This window comes from Pseudophryne corroboree, chromosome 2 (assembly GCF_028390025.1).
Source record: "Pseudophryne corroboree isolate aPseCor3 chromosome 2, aPseCor3.hap2, whole genome shotgun sequence".
In the NCBI taxonomy this organism is placed as follows: Eukaryota; Metazoa; Chordata; class Amphibia; order Anura; family Myobatrachidae; genus Pseudophryne; species Pseudophryne corroboree.
In genome coordinates, this window is record NC_086445.1 from 641,290,817 (window position 1) to 641,312,125 (window position 21,309).

General features: G+C 42.8%; 1 protein-coding gene across 2 annotated transcripts in view; it reads right to left on the reverse strand.

The window, feature by feature from the left end:
- CACNA1S (calcium voltage-gated channel subunit alpha1 S) overlaps positions 1-21,309 on the reverse strand; it is a 515,698-nt gene that overhangs the window by 470,214 nt on the left and 24,175 nt on the right. The gene's annotated exons all lie outside the window — the stretch shown is intronic.

Genomic DNA, 21,309 nt, shown 5'->3' on the forward strand with positions numbered 1-21,309 from the left:
GCGCTGGGCATGCCCCCTCACTGACAAAAATGGGGGCGTGGCTCGCGACTGCGGGTCCTCCCGTGAAGCCACGCCCACTTTTCTTAGGCCACACCCCTTTACATCCACTTGGCCTCCCTTCGTAAGAGTAAACGTCCACGGTCACCACCCCGACTTGATTTCAGGATATGATCTATAATCATGCTTTACTGAAAAGTCGGGGTGGTGACCGTGGACGTTTACTCTTACAAAGGGAGGCCAAGTGGATGTATAGACTTGATACAAGGATACCACGGGGCCTTAATGACAATATTAACTTTTGTTGTTTTCTGTGAATATTCAATGGAAGATGCGGATGTATATACATGCATCACATATACATTATTAAATTAAAACAGGGACTATTATAAGTAACAGTGGATGATTATATTACATCCATATGTTTGCTAGCCCTATGAGATTCACATATTAACAGTGTTTTTATTTAGAGTGGTATGATATTTGTTACATTGGGTGAAATATATATTTTTTAAATAAAACTGTTGCCACAGGCGGACCATACACACTTACGGGTAACGGAGTTCGTTACTGTTTAAATAGTTATTTGAATCATTGTTTATAAATAGCATTTTTGTGTATTTGATTGACCTTTTGGCCCAATACAGAGGAGGCTCTATAAGACATGCTTTACTCTCTATCCAGTGGTGCCGACAGCGGAACGGTGCGCTGACCCGGTCTACACATTGGATTGTGATGATAAGTGTCTACCTGGAGTGTCATGGCTTGCGGTGATGTGAGCATCAGCATTGCACCTGGTGCAAGCACACAGCGGTAGCCGAGGACAATAACAAATTGAATATGGCTTATATCCCTGATGGGTGTTCAGTATGAATTATTATCATCACCCGCTGAGACATAATAAATGAATGGCATTGGAATTGAGATGGCATAGGCTGAGGACTGGCAGTGGTTTGGTTCCCCTGTTTGTGAGCCATGGGATTGTACCTGTGGTGCGCTTACAACGGGTTACCATGGTAACCGCTAACATAGTATTCAGCATCAGGAGCCAGCACCACCCCCGGACGTGAGCTAGGTGATGACTCACGCAAGACGCACGGGTATATATATATATATATATATATATATATATAGACTTGCAGAAGTGTGGCACTCGGCTTGATGAATAGACAATAAACCAGTCAGGTCTTACAACGTTTCAGTGCTTTTATTGCACTATCGTCAGGATACAAAACAAATGAAAATGTTACATACCTTTATACACCTACACCCAGAGTGAATTCGCGCCAGCAGGTCAGTCTGAACCTCCCACTCGCGTCCAATACATATTACATCATCACGTTAGTGACACCCATCACCATAACAACAGAAAACAAATAATCTCATCACGGCCTCTGAAAAAAGTATCTGTATATTTCAAGAGCAACAAATCTTAAAAGCAACTGAAACTCAGATATTCATTTAACCCCTTGGGTGACAATACATCCAAGCGGTAAATCCATTCCGTTTCCCGTTGCAATAATAATCGATTACGATCACCTCCTCTCAGAGGCTTTTGTACAAAATCAATCATCCTGTATTTAATACTCGCAACACTGTGGTTAAATTCGGCAAAGTGCCTGGCTACAGGTTGGTCAGATTTACTCTTGCTAGCTAGAGCAGCTCTAATAGCCGACCGGTGCACAGACATTCGGTCCTTAAATCTGCCCTGTGTCTTACCTATATAGGAAAGACCACAGGGACAGATAATCTGGTACACCACATACGTTGAATTACATGTCAGGTGGTGTTTAATGCGATATTCTTTACCTGTATGTGGGTTGCCGAATTTAACCACAGTGTTGCGAGTATTAAATACAGGATGATTGATTTTGTACAAAAGCCTCTGAGAGGAGGTGATCGTAATCGATTATTATTGCAACGGGAAACGGAATGGATTTACCGCTTGGATGTATTGTCACCCAAGGGGTTAAATGAATATCTGAGTTTCAGTTGCTTTTAAGATTTGTTGCTCTTGAAATATACAGATACTTTTTTCAGAGGCCGTGATGAGATTATTTGTTTTCTGTTGTTATGGTGATGGGTGTCACTAACGTGATGATGTAATATGTATTGGACGCGAGTGGGAGGTTCAGACTGACCTGCTGGCGCGAATTCACTCTGGGTGTAGGTGTATAAAGGTATGTAACATTTTCATTTGTTTTGTATCCTGACGATAGTGCAATAAAAGCACTGAAACGTTGTAAGACCTGACTGGTTTATTGTCTATTCATCAAGCCGAGTGCCACACTTCTGCAAGTCTATATTTATACTTTTGGTATATGTGGAGGCACCGGCGCAGTCATTTGAAATTTGCGTGGAGTGCCGGTCTGAAACTGCTATACTATTGGGCTGTGCAATCAGTCCTAATTGACAAGGCACATGCTACTTTTTACCTGCTCAATTACCTACCCAGGATTACTGTGTGCTTCCACGGTGAAGGGAGGTGAATATCGCTCACGACTCTGCACTGTTCTATGCAAAGGAACTACATGTGAGTCGGTAAGAACAACTGGTTTATATGATTATTGCTAATTAAGCATTCAAGTATCTTTTTCGAGAGACTGTAACATTGGTGGTTTGATATGGCTGAAGGTGGAGAAAGGGACGAGGAATTCCCGTTTAATCCTGCATTATTCTCTGGTAGTGATACTTTTGGCTTCTCTGAAGCGGAAGCTGAAGTTATTTTGGAATTACAAGGTCTCAATGCACAACCTGAGGCTTCGTCTTGTGACATTCTATATAAAGAACTATGGAAATTAAAAAGGAAGGAAATTGACTATAAGTTTCATGCCATCTCTTTAAGTGATCATTATCGGGCTAAGGTCATCCCACGTGGGTTGCGTATGAAGAATGGACCAACTGTGGGTAGACAGGATCCACAGTTTTGTAAAAAGTGGATCGGTATACTCAATCGTTGCTCATTTGACTTGATGTTGCTTATAATTGAATTTGCTAAAAATGAACAAACCAGATTACGTGATATGATTAAAGTCTTTGAAGATCAACATTTACTAATTTTGACGAATGATAAAGAGGGCGACTGGCTGAGTAAATTAGAAAACCAAGTTGCCATGTACCGTAGAGATCTATTGAAATTCAAAAAAGAAAAATTTTCCAAGGTTCAATTAGATTACGAACAACACACAGTGTACCAGTGGATTTCTGGCAATAGGGGGACTATGAACAAACGTCCATTTTTTAGACGTAACCCTAGATTTGGTGATTCTTCTTCTCAAGATTATACTACCAACAGTGATTCTGATTTTTCTCAACCAGGTTCAGCCCCTTTAGGGACACAAACCCGGGCAAAAATCAAAGCAAAAAATGTAAAGCAACAAGGAGGGGTGGCCAAAATAAAAGAAGGGGCCCTTGGAAAGAAACCTCCGGCAACCAGGAGGAAATAATATTTAATCTTTCCTCCTATGACCTCTCTAGAACAGAACAATCATTATTAAATAGAGGTCTATCATTTATCCCTACCACATATTTTGATGACTTTAGATGGCAGCAAGAAAAGCACCAGTTATTTAGGAAATTAAAAATTAAAGAATTTTTTAATAGATCAGTGCTTCCCGTTAGTGATACACAACCTGATCCTATACCAGAACAGCTGAAAAAAATATTACCTAAATCGAGTTTTGACCCTAATACAAATAACCCTAGCCTAAAAACGTACATGCGATTGGTAGACAAAGAGATTAGCATGGTTACTTCTGACACAGGTGTGGTTCATCCTAATTTATCTCCGGGTGAAAAATTAGCTATTAAAACCTTGACTGATAATAAAAATCTTATTATTAGACCCGCCGATAAAGGTGGGTCTATTGTATTACAGGATTTGCAGGATTACCGTAAGGAAATCTTGCGCCAGTTAAGTGATACCAACACCTACAGAGAGTTACCTTTTGACCCTGTTAATATTTTTCAAAAAGAATTGGGATTGATTCTTAAAAGGGCGGTTGATAATAATATAATTAATCAAAAATTAGCCGATTCTTTGTTTCCTAAGTACCCTTTGACTCCCCTCCTTTATACCCTTCCAAAAATACATAAGGGATTAACTCCCCCTCCTGGTCGGCCGATCGTGTCGGCACGGGGTTCGCTATCACAACCTGCTTCTGTATATCTGGACGCAATACTTCAACCGTTGGTTAAAAAACATAAGAACTTTCTATTGGACACCACGATGTTCTTGAATGAACTGATTTCCTTACAGGAATTACCTGAAGGAGCTTGGATGATTTGCGCTGATGTTGTTAGCCTTTATACCGTGATTCCTCAAGAGGCTTGTTTACAGATGGTTAATGAGTTCTTGGTCTCCAGTGGCATGTATTCTGAGGGTTTTGTGGAATTTTGTATTCATTTATTGGAATTTGTGTTGAAAAAAAATTACTTTTTATTTGATAACAAGTTTTACATTCAGTTGAGCGGATGCTCAATGGGCTCTGCTGTTGCTCCGATGATAGCTAATATCTTTATGTTTAATATAGAACAAAAAATCTTTTTTTCTGATTTAGATATTTCATCCAATATTGTTTTGTATAAACGGTTTATAGATGATTTATTTATTGTTTGGAGGGGTACTGAGTCATCATTTGTTGATTTAATTGAAACTAACAATAATAGTCAATGTCCAATTAAATTCACCATCAGAATGAGTCAAGAGAAAATTGATTTTCTTGATGTGGACATTATGATTAATGCTCATAAGTTTGTGACATCAGTACATACAAAAACAACTGATCGCAATACACTTCTTCAATACACTAGTTGCCATCCTCCTAGCTTGAAAAAATCATTACCTTACTCTCAGATGCTAAGGATTTGGAGAATTAATTCTGACAGCTCCATTGCTAGAGCACAGATAGAGTCTTTAATTGAGAAACTTGTTGCAAGAGGTTATTCCAGACAAGATTTAGTAAAAACCAGCGTAAAAGTGATGATGCGGGATAGAGTACGATTATTGGATAAATCTGAGATTAAAAATAATGATATGACACGATTTCCAGTAATTAATCAATTTAACATCCAATCGAGAAAGGTTAATACAGTAATTAAAAAACATTGGCATGTTATTAAGTCTGACCGACAATTACCTTTTCACAATATGAATCCCATGCCTTGTTTCACGAGGGGTCGCAATTTAAGAGACCTATTAGTACATGCCGACATTAGTGCCATTAAGGAGAAACCATCACACTTTATGTCTACTAAAAGCTTTGGCTGCTTCAAATGTGGTTGTACTACTTGCGGGTATCTTATACCTGGTGATGTCTTCTGTCACCCACATACAGGTAAAGAATATCGCATTAAACACCACCTGACATGTAATTCAACGTATGTGGTGTACCAGATTATCTGTCCCTGTGGTCTTTCCTATATAGGTAAGACACAGGGCAGATTTAAGGACCGAATGTCTGTGCACCGGTCGGCTATTAGAGCTGCTCTAGCTAGCAAGAGTAAATCTGACCAACCTGTAGCCAGGCACTTTACCGAATTTAACCACAGTGTTGCGAGTATTAAATACAGGATGATTGATTTTGTACAAAAGCCTCTGAGAGGAGGTGATCGTAATCGATTATTATTGCAACGGGAAACGGAATGGATTTACCGCTTGGATGTATTGTCACCCAAGGGGTTAAATGAATATCTGAGTTTCAGTTGCTTTTAAGATTTGTTGCTCTTGAAATATACAGATACTTTTTTCAGAGGCCGTGATGAGATTATTTGTTTTCTGTTGTTATGGTGATGGGTGTCACTAACGTGATGATGTAATATGTATTGGACGCAAGTGGGAGGTTCAGACTGACCTGCTGGCGCGAATTCACTCTGGGTGTAGGTGTATAAAGGTATGTAACATTTTCATTTGTTTTGTATCCTGACGATAGTGCAATAAAAGCACTGAAACGTTGTAAGACCTGACTGGTTTATTGTCTATTCATCAAGCCGAGTGCCACACTTCTGCAAGTCTATATTTATACTTTTGGTATATGTGGAGGCACCGGCGCAGTCATTTGAAATTTGCGTGGAGTGCCGGTCTGAAACTGCTATATATATATATATATATATATATATATATATTAAACAAGTGGATAAGTAAGCGCACAGGAATCAATAGTAATCTAGTAAAAATCGATAGGAAAATATATATATATATATATATATATATACATATATTATATTAAAAAAATAGTTTCACACTCCTCACATCTGTTACATGAGTGGCTGGTAGGGGCAAGTGTTTATATGTGGTTATTAGCCACATACAATAGAGATTTCATAAGTAAAAGTTCCCAAGCGTCTTATAGTGTTAAAGAATCAACAATCAACATGAAAAAGAAGTAATGGTAGGCATTAGCAGTCGGCTCGGTTGGTTGACCAATAATAATTCAGAGATGTGCGGCGGGCACTTTTCGTGTTTTTGTGTTTTGGTTTTGGTTCTAATTCCACTTTCGTGTTTTGGTTTTGGCTTGGTTTTGCCAAAACCACCCTTTCGTGTTTTGGTTTTGGATCTGGATGCTTTTTGAAAAAAAACATAAAAACAGCTAAAATCACAGAATTTAGAGGTAATTTTGCTCATACGGTATTATTAACCTAAATAACATTCATTTCCACTCATTTCCAGTCTTTTCTGAACACCTCACACCTCACAATATTGTTTTTAGGCCTAAAAGTTGCACCAAGGTGGCTGTATGACTAAGCTAAATGACACAAGTGTGCGGCACAAACACCTGGCCCATCTAGGAGCGGCACTGCAGTTGCAGCCAAGATGGCACTATTCAAAAACTAGTCCCCAAACAGCACATGATGCAAAGAAGAAAAAGAGGTGCAATTATGTAGCTGGATGGCCAAGCTAAGCAACACAATTGTGCGGCACAAACACCTGGCCCATCTAGGAGTGGCACTGCAGTTGCAGACAAGATGGCACTATTCAAAAACTAATCCCCAAACAGCACATGATGCAAAGAAGAAAAAGAGGTGCAATTATGTAGCTGGATGGCCAAGCTAAGCAACACAATTGTGCGGCACAAACACCTGGCCCATCTAGGAGTGGCACTGCAGTTACACACAGGATGGCAGATTTAAAAAATAGGCCCCAAACAGCACATGGTGCAAAGAAGAAAAAGAGGCACAATGAGGTTATTATTATTATACGGCAGCAGTGGACATATAGCAGCAGCGTATCTCGTCACTGGAATGACTGATGATGAGACAGGACACTACCGCTGGTCTGATGCAGCACAACACAATACTGTAAGAGACTTGTGGTTGTTATTATTATTATAATACGGCAGCAGTGGACATATAGCAGCAGCGTATATCATCACTGGAATTACTGATGAGACAGGATACTACCACTGGTCTGATGCAGCCCAACAGGTTGTTAATAATAATATAATTGTAATTTGTTATACTGCAGCAGTGGATATATATAGCAGCAGCGTATATCGTTACTGGAATTACTGATGACACAGGACACACACTACCACTGGTCTGATGCAGCCCAACAGGTTGTTAATAATAATATAATTGTAATTTGTTAAACTGCAGCAGCGGATATATATAGCAGAAGTGTATATCGTCACTGGAATTACTGATGACACTGGACACACACTACCGCTGGTCTGATGCAGCCCAACAGGTTGTTAATAATAATATAATTGTAATTTGTTATACTGCAGCAGTGGATATATATATATATATATATATATATAGCAGCAGCGTATATCGTCACTGGAATTACTGATGACGCAGGACACTAGATATATGGCAGCAGAGAACACCAACATTGCGAATGGCTGGACTGATACAGCACAACACACTGACTAACCTGGACTGGTCTGCACAACACAGCCTCACTTTACAGCTACACTGGATATATGGCAGCAGAGAACACCAACACTGTGACTGTCTGGACTGATGCAGCACAATACACTGAGTGACTACACTGGACTCGTCTGCACAACACAGCGCCACTTTACAGCTACACTGGATATATGGACTGGACTGAGCAGCACAACACTTGTCACCCCACTTTCCCGCCCCAATAAACAGAGACTGTGCACACTGAATACACGTTCTCTCACTCTCCGAGACTGTAGTGAAAATGGCCGCGACGCATGGCTCCTTATATGGAATCCAAATCCCGCGAGAATCCGACTGCGGGATGATGATGTTTTGCCGAGATCGGGTTCCCGAGTCAAGAGGGAAAATCCGAGCCTGGCTCGGATCTGGACTCGGAAGGCAAAGTTCGGGGGGGGGGGGGGTTCGGTTCTCTGAGAACCGAACCCGCTCATCTCTATTCATGATACATGAAATGAAAAAATAGTGTAACGTTTTAACTCTGCATATCTATTAAAATACTGTGCTAGTTGGAGTTAGGAGCAATGGCAAGTTCCACAAATACATATACCACTCCAATAACTTTTTAGATTTTGCGAACAAACCAGGATTCTATAGACTTCATCAGCTGCAGCCCCCAGAAGTCAGCTATGCAGGTAGTGGTTTCCTACAGGAAGCCAGCTCTCAGCCCGTACTGACAGTCCTAGAGGGATGAAACACCTCCCAATAGGACTCCCTGTCCTGTGGGTGACTGGCATCTGGCCCAGTGACATGAGCTAGTGGACTTCACTGGGGGAAGGGGGGGAGAACTGCAGTTCTGCAGTCCATAGGTAAAATCCGCCACTGCTCACTATGACATACCCTCCAACATTTTACACATAAAAATCGGTACAAATTATGAAAGGGGGCGTGGCCACGAGTAAAGGGGGCATGGCCATGGCCCCTTTCCTATACTTTCATTGCAGTCAAAAATCGGTACAGACCATTAAAAAAAGGTACAGACCATAAAAAAAGGTACTGTATCTGCCAAAAAGGTACAGTTGGAAGGTATGCTATGGTCCATGTCTATTAACAATGTCTGTCCTTAAAATATACTGAAACTGCTATCTCCACATGTTTAATACAGGATGGATGGGGCGAGGGGGGGATTGAGGCATTTGAAGTTAGGTGATAGATAAAAGAGGAAGCAAGAAAGGCAGACAGATAAAGTATGGTGGCACAGAAGAACGGCTCCACAATGTGAGATCACCAACTGCACATTGACACCGATCATTTATTGAGAAGCGAACAGCCAGCCCAATAACCAAACAACATGAGGCCCACTTGGACCGGTGGTGCCGCTGACACCAGCAGTGTATAATCAGCCTAAGACATGCATAGGAGGGCACAGCACCTCAAACTCACAAAACAGATGGTGACTGCAACTGTTCTTTCTCGCCACAATATAGCTGACACCAAACCAATAACAAACTTTAGAAAAAAGTAGGGAGGGCGGGTAACAACCAAAATTCTCTAAGATGTCTGCAAACAATCACCCTAGAAATGGCCTTGAAACCCCCACCCCATAGCCCCACCTAACTTCACCTCACCCCATCTACAAGCCATCCACATTCAAAACTTTAACCCTTTGAGGTCTGGAAGAATGCAGTCCCAGGCTCGGGTGTTTAATTTTCTCTGTGCATATGAAATGCACTCCAACTCCCTTCTATTTTTACCTCCATAGGTATTTACATTAGCAGGCTGTGTTTTCCAAATCCAGTCCTCAGGGCCAAGACTGCCAATAAGAGTTATAGGTGTCCTGACATATTTTGACCCTGGGCCCCCATTTGACTCTCCCTGTAACCGTGCATGTTTTTCTGCTTACTTAAGATACACAGGTGTATTTATTACTGATTGACACATTTTAAAATATCCATAGGTGATACAAATTATTTCAATTGTAGTTCTGTGAGGAGACTTTGAGGCATGCACTGTTAGGGTGACCTGAGGACTGGGCTTGAGAAATACTGTTGCAAGCATAAGTTGAGAGCTAGGAGTATATTGAGCAGACATTGGAGAAGTGGGTTGGGCAGTGGGGATAGGATTTTGTCAGTTTGCATGCAGGCACTCCTACTGTGATTCAAACTTGCCCACTGTCCATGAATTTCAGAAAGCTCTCACATAGTCCTGGATAGTACAACCCTCCAGATCCCACACACTTTCCCAGTGAAGTGGGCAGGGCCTTGATGATGCAATTCATTGTGAGCCACAACATCCTGCCCCTACCCCCACCTCCCCCCCAAACAAACATGCACTGTGCAATGCTGCAATTCGAAGCATTATGTACAAGTAATTGGCCCAAAATAACAGAAAACTCTGCAACAAACTCCATCCCTCATCATTATTGGTCAGTTTACATAAAGAACACAAGTTTTGCAAGGTCTCTTTTCACGTAACAAAAAGGGTTTAGCCAAGTGTTTCCCAACCTTGATCCTTAAGGCACACTAACCATCCAGATTTTATTGATTACCAAGACCACTGATTTAGCCCATGCTAAATCTTAAATACCTATAAATATAATGAGGTTACATATACAGTAGCTAACATATAGGACTGTAGAGCAGAGACAGCATATTGTCCAGATACCACCAAAGGGCATATTCATCATGTTGATTATCAGACGCCGGGCGTCACCCAATAATAAACATTCTGACTCGCCAGAGACCGCTGACGTAAAAATAAGCTGTCTTCACAAATCTTTTCAATGCTACATTCAAAGCAGTGAAAAGATCCTTCAGTGCTGGCACTAGTGCGCATGCACGAACCAGGGTTCATGCAGGCACACAAACCCCTGGCGTTCGGTAGAAGAAGAGGGACAGTGATGGAGGTATCTATGAAATTATGCGAGAGGGTCTACGAAATGCAATTATCTGCTTGCCCGGTAGGTTGCTTTTGCTCTGTGAATTAAAACTGCAGTACTGTAACCAATAGCTGGTCCTGACTGTTGACCAATCACATACAGTAAACAGTCCATGAGTATTTATTTAATTAAATTGTTTTCACTACGGTATAGTATATGTGTCCTGTGTTGTTTTTTTTACTGACGTGTCTACATTTATGTATACAGTAATGTGTTATACCCAGGCTAGTAGGAAAGGGCCCGTACTACACAAAGCCACAGATGATATTATTATTGTCTTTCAGTTATATGGTGCCACCAGGCTTCCACAGCTCCTTACAAAGTACATAAACAAGTGGGCACAACAAGAAACTGTGACTTACAGTAGAAAACAATGCAGGACAAGGACATGGCTTATAAGCTTTGCTGCATCAGCTATTATAACACTCAAATAAACAGCAGGGCAGTAGCAACTAAGGGTTAAATGCCATTGTAGAGAGTGTGGAGTACATGATAGTATAAGTAAGGACAGGAGAGATACCATAGCCCTCACCCAATCCTCTCCCATTTACATCCCACCCACCCACTTCACTCCCTAAATGCATGCCGCCTCTCCTGCCAACTAATTACTACCGCCTATTCCTACCAGATTTTGCCTGTGCTTCTTCCTACTTCTGGAATTCTTTCCCTCTTCCTATCAGACATCAAAATTCTAAAGGGGAAGGCAGACAAACAGGGGTGACACAGATGGCACAGACAGTGTGGAAGGAGTAGGGAGCACTGATTTAGGATGAAAACTGGATGGTGTTAATGAAGTGGGTCTTGAGAGACCAACTGAAGATTTGAAGAGAGGTGGAGAGTCTGATAGAGAGAGGGAAAGAATTCCAGAGGTAGGGAGCAGCACGGGCAAATTCTTAGAGGCAAGGAAGAAATCAGTTGGCAGGAGTAGCCCCATGCATTTGTGAAGTGAAGTGGGTGGGCGGAATGTGAATGTAGATGAGGTCAGAGATGTAAATGGGAGGGGATTGGGTGAGGGCTTTGTAGGTAAGTGTGAGAAGCTTAAATTGGGTTCTGAATGGGAAGGGTAGACAGTGTAGGGTTTGTTGGAGAGGGGAGGCAGACATAGTATGTTTGGAGAGGAAGATGAGCCAGACAGCAGCAATAAGAACAGATTGGAGTGGTAAGAGGCGGGAGTCGGGGTGGCCAGATAAGAGGAGGTTACAATAGTCCAATCTGGAAATGACCAGTGAGTCTTAGTTGCCTCCAGGTTGATAAAGGGTCTGATCCTAGAAATATGTATGAGATGGAAACGGCAGGACTGCAAAAAGTATTAAATATGTGGTTTAAAAGTGAGGAGGGATTCAAGGAAACCTCCAAGACAGCACTATTGGGGACTAGAGGAAATGGTTGCTGACAATAATCAATTAGTGGGAGGTGAGGTTATGCAGGAGATGATCAGCTCAGTCTTAGATATGTTAAGTTTAAGAAAGCGCTGGGAATTCCAGGCAGAAATAATAGAGAGACAGTTGGTGATGAGTGAGAATAGAAGGGGTAGAGGTCAAGGAAGGAAAGGTAGATATGAGTGTCATCAGCATAGATATTGGAGGCCAAAAAAGTTGATGAGCTCACATAGAGGACTCGCAGAGGGAGAATTGGAGACATCCAAAAACAGAAACTTTGGGAACACCTACTGTTAGTGGAAGTGGTTAGGAAGTGCGGTGAGTTTAATGTCTGGGGAGGCACTGGTTGGTTTCAGAGCCAGATTTACACACACATATGAACATGACAGTTCATGTGGGCATTATACAAAGGTGCAGCAGTATATACTGCTGGAAATTTGGTCAGTTTTGATCAGAGAAGTGCGTACAAGGTAGGTATGTGAGAAAGAGACTCACCTGTCATACGGCCTAATTCAGACCTGATCGCTCTTGTGCTAATTTGCAGAGGTCTGCGATTAGATAGTCGCCACCCGGGAGAGTGAAAATCTGCCCCGTGCAAGTCTGCGTACACTGTGCAAAAAGCTTTGCAAACCCATTCACAACTCACTCACCATCGAATGATTTTTTTCCAGTCTGTGCGTAGCCCAGGACCTACTGCTACAGTGCGATACAAACATGCTGATCAGGCTGGAGCTGACGCCGCACACCCTCCCTGAAAACGCTTGGGCATGCCTGCATTTTTCCTGACACTCCCAGAAATTGGCAGTTACCACCCCCAAACACCTGCATTCTGTCAATGAACTTGCAAATGCCTAGCAATCATAAAAGACGCTGATTTCATTTGCAGTTTGGCCTTGCGTCTGTGCATTACGATCCGTATGCATGTGCAGTTGGTCGATAATCGTCCGCCTCGCGATTTTGCATAAAAGCGATCAGGTTTGAATTAAGCCCATAGACCACTATACGCCAGAGTTTTGACTATAAAAATTATTTGTTTAATACAAAGATGATATTTTTAATATTTTCTTTGTATTTTTCTTATCATTTTTATAGTCAAAGTTCTTGAATATGCTTGAGTATGACAGGAGGGGCTCTGCCTCACCTGGCTGCACATCACTGGAGGACAGACAGGAGAGGGCAGTATCACACAGACACAGAGAGGGAGTGAGTGGTCCACAGTGCAAAAAGCAGCAGGAAGATTGAGAAGAATGGGGGTAATTCCAAGTTGATCGCAGCAGAAAACTTTTTAGCAATTGGGTAAAACCATGTGCACTGCAGGGGAGGCAGATATAACATGTGCAGAGAGAGTTAGATTTGGGTGTGGTGTGTTCAATCTGCAATCTAAATTGCAGTGTAAAAATAAAGCAGCCAGTATTTACCCTGCACAGAAACAAAATAACCCACCCAAATCTAACTCTCTCTGCACATGTTATATCTGCCCCCCCCCCCCCCCCCTGCAGTGCACATGGTTTTGCCCAACTGCTAAAAAATTTCCTGCTGCGATCAACTTGGAATTACCCCCAATGAGTAGTGGTCTTTGGATTTGACAGCAAGGAGGTCGTTGCTGAATTTCATGAGGGTAATTCCAGTGAAGTGGAAAGAACGGAAGCCAGGCTGAAATTAGTCAAGCAGGGAGTGGGAGGACAGAAAGGCAGTTGTAGACAATATGCTCAAAGAGTTTCAAGGAAAATGGGAGGAGAAAGATGTGTCAGGAGCTGAAGAGAGTGTAAGGATTAAGGATGGTTTTTTTATAAAGAACTTGGGACCGGATGTGAAGGAAGGATTAAAGAGATGGGCAAGATGGTAACAGAGGGGTTTGGGTCATAGGGTCGACCACACTTCGGTCAACAGTCATTAGGTCGACCACTATTGGTTGACAGTGACTAGGTCAACACCTGAAATAGGTCGACATGAACAAGGTCGACTTGGGAAAAGGTCGACATGAGTTTTTAAAAACTTTTTTTGCCATTGTTTTCTTCATAAAGTGACGGGGAACCCCAATTAGTTCACTGTGTCCCCTCACATGGCGAGCAAGCTTCGGGCAAGGTGCCTCGCTCCGCTACCGCTGCACTCGGCACAGGTTACTAACTCCAATCGTAGTCCACGTGGATCGTAAAGTATGAAAAAGTTAAAAAAATGAAAATAAAAATGAAAAATGCATGTCGACCTTGTTCCATGTCGACCTAGTACATGTCGACCTAGTAACCATACGGACCTAATGCATGTCGACCAATAGTGGTCAACCTAATGACTGTTGACCTAAGTGTGGTCGGCCTAACGACCGTAACCCCATGAGAGAGATAGCAGAGGAGGCAAGAGGGGATATGGTCAAGGAGGGAGGTGGAAAAGCGGGAATACAAGATGAGGGCCATAACTTCATATCCAAATAATTTGGAGAAAGATGTCAGAGTTGGCAAGATGGATGGGGAGAGGTGGTCTGAGAGCAGAGGAGATGGGGTGGCGGAAGGTGATATCCTGATGTACCGAGTAAATTTTGGATGTGAAGTACTGTAGGTGGCAAAGTCAAGGGCACAGAGTGAGGAGAGGTGGGGGGGAGGGCAGAAGGGAGTTGAAAGTGGTGAAGAGATGACAAGGGTTTGAAGAATGGGTGTCAGAAACCATGTGTCTAGTGCCCCGTTACCCCCATGCAGTCTCACAGTGTATCTCAGAACTCTATGGGGACTCCTCTTGCTACTCCTGTGCTGCACTGTCATGCTGCACATGGTCCTGCTGCTTTCTTCCTGTCGTCTCCTGCCAGGCATGTTGGACAACATCACTTGACTGGTCTCCATGCAATCTGGAGTCAGACTTAGGCCTCATGACACCGGCAGCCAATCCGCTCGTATAATATTATGAAAACAGTTTCCCACACTCTCAGTGAAATCAGTACTACCCCATTATGTCCTACTGCAGAGATAGCCAAAGTGTCAATCGCAGGCACTTAACCAGTCAATTGGGGTAGATGTTCTCTAGCAGCCAATAAGAGTCAAGCTGCTTCTTATTAGCAAGCTGCTCTAACTGAAGTAGCCACGGCTAGCTGAAGCTGCAGGCGTCTCTGTTGGCTGTCACTGCGACAGCAATGGCAAATAGGAATCAAGCTGATTCTTATTGGCTGAGACAGTCACATCTGACAGTCTTCATTCTGCAAGAGTTCTAGCTAGAGAGCCCAGTTAAGAAAGGGCACATGGGCAGGGCTGCCAATAGGATGCAGTGCAGCCAACACCAGGGCCATCTACCAATCAAGTCTGCTGGGCACAGTGGTAACCTTAGCCATCCATCATCCCATCCACCACACTGAGGCTGCTGCTGGACTGCCATAGTTAAGGGCAGGGAAAGTCTGGGAACTCCTCTCTTTAACAGGTAAGTCTTTATGTGGGGGCCTGGGGCAATTTAATGTATGTTTTATATTTTTGTGGAGGATATTTTTTATTTTAATTTTATTATTTGTTTTTTCCCTGTGGGGACAACATTTGTGTATTTATGCATTTTGTTTCTTGTGGGGGCCAATGAGTTTAAATGTATTTCTTGTGAGGGGCAATGTGTTCATTACTGTGGGGGCAATGTGTATTTTTTTTTTTTTTACTGTGAAGGCCAATTACTGATTTCGATGATCAGCGGGATCTGCAAAACAAAAAAATTGGTGCTACCGAGTCCCACCACGTCATGGCATGACTTGAAGGGCTGTTTAGCGTGACTGCAGCAAGGATGTAAGAGGACACATCTGTATATACATACATATTTTGGTGAGAGGGCTTGTGTCTCACCACAATTGCCCACATTCTGGTGGGATCAGCTCCCTGCAATGGAGAAAAAAAACACAAGACCTGCAGTGGAAATGTTTAACTCCGGACTTTCTGAATTGCACTGCTGCAACTAGAAAAACAGAAGTCCAGGTGTTCCAGATTCCCCAGAGCCAAGGGCAGTCGAGAGCCGGGCTGGGCCCAAGTAATTTTCAAGGGTGTGGTCTAATCACAAGAGGTGTGGTCATGTACCCTTAGAAAAAAATACTGAAAAAAATTGTATTTAAGCACCTCCAGGGCCACACTCCAGCCCAGTACACAGCAGAGTGTGCTGGGCTGAGGAGTAGAGCTGCAGCTGCTGCTGCCAGGTAAGGGGGCGGGGGCCTGGGCCCCTACTGGATCCTCACTGGGCCCCTCTATCAGACCTGGGCCCGGGTAATTTGTACCCTCTCCCCACCTCTCTCGGCACCACTGCCAGCAGGAAGTCAGAGGCCAGTGAGTGGGGTACAGTTTGCAGTGCCAGAGACTGTGGACATTGGTCGTGCCAGGAGAGCATGGCAAGTGTGTCTGCAAGCCACTGCAGCAAACTGACTGCTAAGCACAAGTGCGAGGACTTTTAATGTTTGTTTGCTTATTTTCAGTCATGTACCTATGTGCTGTGCATAGTGTCTGATGGCAGTAAAATACATTATTTTACCAGAAGACCTGTCTTACGAGTCCTTATTTTCTGTACCCGTTTTACACACACACACACACACACACACACACACACACACACACACACACACACACACACACACACACACACATATATTAGAGATGTGCGGCGGGCACTTTCCGTGTATTGTGTTTTGGTTCTGGTTTCATGCTCGTGTTTTGGATCTGGATTGGTTTTGCCAAAACCACCCTTTCGTGTTTTGGTTTTGGGTCTGGATGATTTTTGAAAAAAAAACAAAAACATAAAACCACAAAATTTGGGGGTCATTTTGATCCTGTGGTATTATTATTCTCAATAACATTCATTTCCACTCATTTCAAGTCTATTCTGAATACTGAACATCTCACAATATTGTTTTAGGCCCAAAGGTTGCACCGAGGTGGCTGGATGACTAAGCTAAAGGACACAAGCACCTGGCCCATCTAGGAGTGGCACTGCAGTGGCAGACAGGATTGCAGATCTAAAAAGTAGGCCACAAACAGCACATGATGCAAAGAAGAAAAAGAGGTGCAATGAGGTAGCTGGATGATTAAGTTAAGCGACACAAGTGTGCGGCACAAACACCTGGTGCATCTAGGAGTGGCACTGCAATGGTAGACAGAATGGCACTTAAAAAAACTAGGCCCCAAACAGCACATCATGCAAAGAAGAAAAAGAGGTGCAATGAGGTAGCTGAATGACTAAGCTAAGCGACACAAGTGTGCGGCACAAGCAACATGGGACATTTTGGAATTTGCACAGATGTAATATACGTACAATATTGGTGGCACAGGAGAGCATACCCCTAAACCACACACACACACACACACACACACACACACACACACACACACACACACACACACACACACACACACACACACGGCAAAGCCTGTAAAATGTATTTGAATAATAATAACCCTTTTATTTGGAGCCATTATAATAATATGCAGCACAGGCGAGCGTACCCCTACATCACACAGGGCAAACCATATAAAAATGATTTGGATAATAATATAAGTAATGTATTTAACCCTTTATTTGGAGTAAATAATATAAGGCACAGGACACCACCGCTGGACTTATGTCAGCACAAGACACCACCACTGATACGGCAGTACCACTGTACTGGATTTATAGGGCAGTATCATTGAATTTATACGCCAGTACCACTGGAATTATATGGCAGTATCACTGGAATTATACGGCAGTACCACTGGATTTATATGGCAGTACCACTGGACTGGATTTATATGGCAGTATCACTGGAATTATACGGCAGTACCACTGGATTTATACGCCAGTACCACTGGACTTATACGGCAGTATCACTGGAATTATATAGCAGTATCACTGGAATTATACGGCAGTACCACTGGATAGGATTTATACGGCAGTATCAATGGACATATACGCCAGTACCACTGGAATTATACGGCAGTATCACTGGAATTATACGGCAATACCACTGGACTGGATTTATACGGCAGTATCACTGGACTTATATGCCAGTACCACTGGAATTATACGGCAGTATCACTGGAATTATACGGCAGTACCACTGGACATATACGGCATTATCACTGGACATATACGGCAGTATCACTGGACTGAATATATACACCAGTATCACTGGAATTATATGACAGTACCACTGGACATATACGGCAGTATCACTGGATTTATACGGCAGTACCGCTGGACATATACGGCAGTATCATTGGACATGTACGGCAGTACCACTGGACATATACAGCAGCACAGGGGCACCACCACTGGACTGATGCAGGATAACACAGCACCACTGCAATGGACTGGACTTATACAGCAGCACTGGACATATATATGGCAGCAGAAGACACCACCACTGTGACTGGACTGATGCAGCACAATACATTACCACTGTACTGATGCAGGACAACACAGCACCACTGGACTGGACTTATACAGCAGCACTGGACACATGGCAGCAGAGAACACCATCACTGTGACTGGACTGATGCAGGACATTGAGGACAGAGACACGTCCTCTCTCTACACTCTCCAATGCCAGAGTGAAAATGGCGGCGACGCGCGGCTTCTTATATGAAATCCAAACCCCGCGAGAATCCGACAGTGGGATGATGACGTTTTGCCTCGTTCTGGTTTCCGAGTCAGGCGGGAAAACTCGAGCTAGACTCAGATCCGGGCTTGGGTAGTGAAGTTCGGGGGCTCATCTCTTATATATATATATATATATATATATATATATATATACACTAGGAAGAATTTGGAAAGCGCACTCATAAATTAAAATGTAACACACTTTATAGCATAAAAACAATATCCACGTACATACAGGTATTAGATAACAAGCACGGCAAGGAAATGCCCGGGTATAATAATCGTCTGTGCTGTGCTCCGTCTGGTTGAATCTCTCATGCTTGCTCTGGACCCAGCGGGTGACGTTACAACATCCACAGTTTGTAGCCACTCCCAACGCATTTCAACTAGAGATGAGCGGGTTCGGTTCTCAGAGAACCGAACCCTACCGGACTTCACCATTCGAGTCCGGATCAGAGTCAGGCTCGGGTTTTCCCGACTGACTTGGAAACCAGAAAGAGGCAAAACGTCATCATCCAGCTGTCGGATTCTCGTGGGGTTCAATATAAGGAGCCGCACGTCCCCACCATTTTCACTCTGGCATTGGAGAGTGTAGAGAGAGGACGTGTCTCCGTTCTCTCAGTGTCCGTGTCTTGTGCTGTATATTTCCAGTCACAGTGGTTGTGTCCTCTTGCTGCCATGTGTCCATTGCTGCTGTGCTGTGCTGCATCAGTTCAGTGGTGGTGTATTGTGCTGCATCAGTCCAGTGGTAGTGTCCTGTGCATCAGTCATTAGTCATTCCAGTGACCAGGCAATCACAGTGGTATATGATGCTGCTATATGTCCACTGCTACAGTATTATAATAATAATAATAATAATAATAATAATAATAATAACAACAACAAGTCCCTTACAGTGTTGCTGTGTTGTCCTGCATCAGACCAGTGGTAGTTTCCTGTGCATTAGCCATGAGTCATTCCAGTGACCAGGCAGTCACAGTGGTATACGCTGCTGCTATATGTCCACTGCTACAGTATTATAATAATAATAATAATAATAATAATAATAACAACAAGTCCCTTACAATGTTGCTGTGTTGTCCTCCATCAGACCAGTGATAGTGTCCTGTGCATCAGCCATCAGTCATTCCAGTGACCAGGCAATCACAGTGGCATATGATGCTGCTATATGTCCACTGCTACAGTATTATAATAATAATAATAATAATAATAATAATAATAATAATAACAACAAGTCCATTACAGTGTTGCTGTGTTGCCCTGCATCAGACCAGTGATAGTGTCCTGTACATCAGCCATCAGTCATTCCTGTGCCGCATATTGTGTTATATAACTCCAGAAAAATAATGGAGAACAAATATTTGGAGGATAAAATATGGAAAATCAAGAACCACTTACTCCTAGTGCTGAAGCTGCTGCCACTAGCCATGACATAGACAATGAAATGCCATCAACGTTGTCTGCCAAGGCCAATGCCCAATGTGATAGTAAAGGGCATGTAAAATCCAAAAAGCCAAAGTTCAGTAAAAAGACCCAAAAAAAGAAATTTAAATTGTCCGAGGAGAAACGTAAACTTCCAATATGCCATTTACGACACGGAGTGGCAAGGAGCGGCTAAGGCCCTGGCCTATGTTCATGACTAGTGGTTTAGCTTCACATGACGATGGAAGCCCTCATCCTCCAGCTAGAAAAATTAAAAGAGTTAAGCTGGAAAAAGCACAGAAAAGAACTGTGTGTTCTAAGATGGTATAACAAATCCCCAAGGAGAGTCCAAGTGTGTCAGCAGTTGCGATGCCTGACCTTCCCAACACTGGTTGGGAAGAGGTGGCTCCATCCACCATTTGCATGCCCCCTGCAAGTGCTGGAAGGAGCACCCACTGTCCAGTTCCTGATATTGAAATTGAAGATGTCACCGTTGAAGTACACCAGGATGAGGATATGAGTGTTGCTGGCGCTGAGGAAGTTGACGATGAGGATTCTGATGGTGATGTGGTTTGTTTAAATGAGGCACCGGGGGAGATACCTGTTGTCCGTGGGATGAATAAGCCCATTGTGATGCCTGGGCAAACTACCAAAAAAGCCACCTCTTCGGTGTGGAATAATTTCTCCACAAATCTGGACAACAGGTGTCAAGCCATCTGTTGCCTCTGTCAATCTGAAAAGGATTAATTTGGTGCCGCACAGGACTAAAATTAATCTTTTTGTAAAGGGCTCTTTATGAAATTTGTCCCTTGTGTCCAACAGTGCATTTACATAAGAGATGCCTGTAAACGGTATTCAAGGAGTTTGTTGTGGTTGGTGGTGCACCCAGAGTCAATAGTACATAGTAATGTTTGAGGAGGGAAAGAGAGACTCTGTGTTGGGGCACGCTTAAATAAAACTTAACTTTTAATTAGAATAGGATAAAAATGTAGTACCTTGACAGACACACATATATATATATTGTCCTAAAAGAGGAGGACAAAAAAGAATCTGGACCTCTCTCTACTATTATCATAGGAATCTGAGAGTAGATTCTGAAAGAATTTTAATGGTTAAAGATAAAATGAGAATAATGGTTAAAGATAAAAA